Below are 380 nucleotides of genomic sequence, written 5' to 3'. Positions count from 1 at the left end.
GCATTTATACGAAATATTTCTTCATTTACATCACATTTCCACAAAAGAAGGAAACCAAGCAGTTCACACGCGATGAGACTCTGGGAATGGGCCAGACTGCCTGACTCTCCACTCACCGATTTCCCTTCCTCCGCAGCTAGTGTGTCATTGGACGTCTCCTCGCTGGCCTGGTGTTACGTGAAGCTTGGCAGTGCTACGGCGGCTGGCGGGGAGATCTCTGAAAGCCTTTGGTAAAAAAGGAAATAAAAAAGGAATAAATGTACCAGGACTTTTTCTGTTTGCCTTTTTTTTGTGAAAGCTTATGGTGTGGTTGAAAGTAAGGAGAAATGAATATTAAAGGGATTTATAACTGGAGTTAGTACTAATGGATTTCCATCATA

The sequence above is a fragment of the Penaeus monodon genome, chromosome 22 (assembly GCF_015228065.2).
Source record: "Penaeus monodon isolate SGIC_2016 chromosome 22, NSTDA_Pmon_1, whole genome shotgun sequence".
NCBI classification, from domain to species: domain Eukaryota; kingdom Metazoa; phylum Arthropoda; class Malacostraca; order Decapoda; family Penaeidae; genus Penaeus; species Penaeus monodon.
This window is presented reverse-complemented; position numbering follows the sequence as displayed.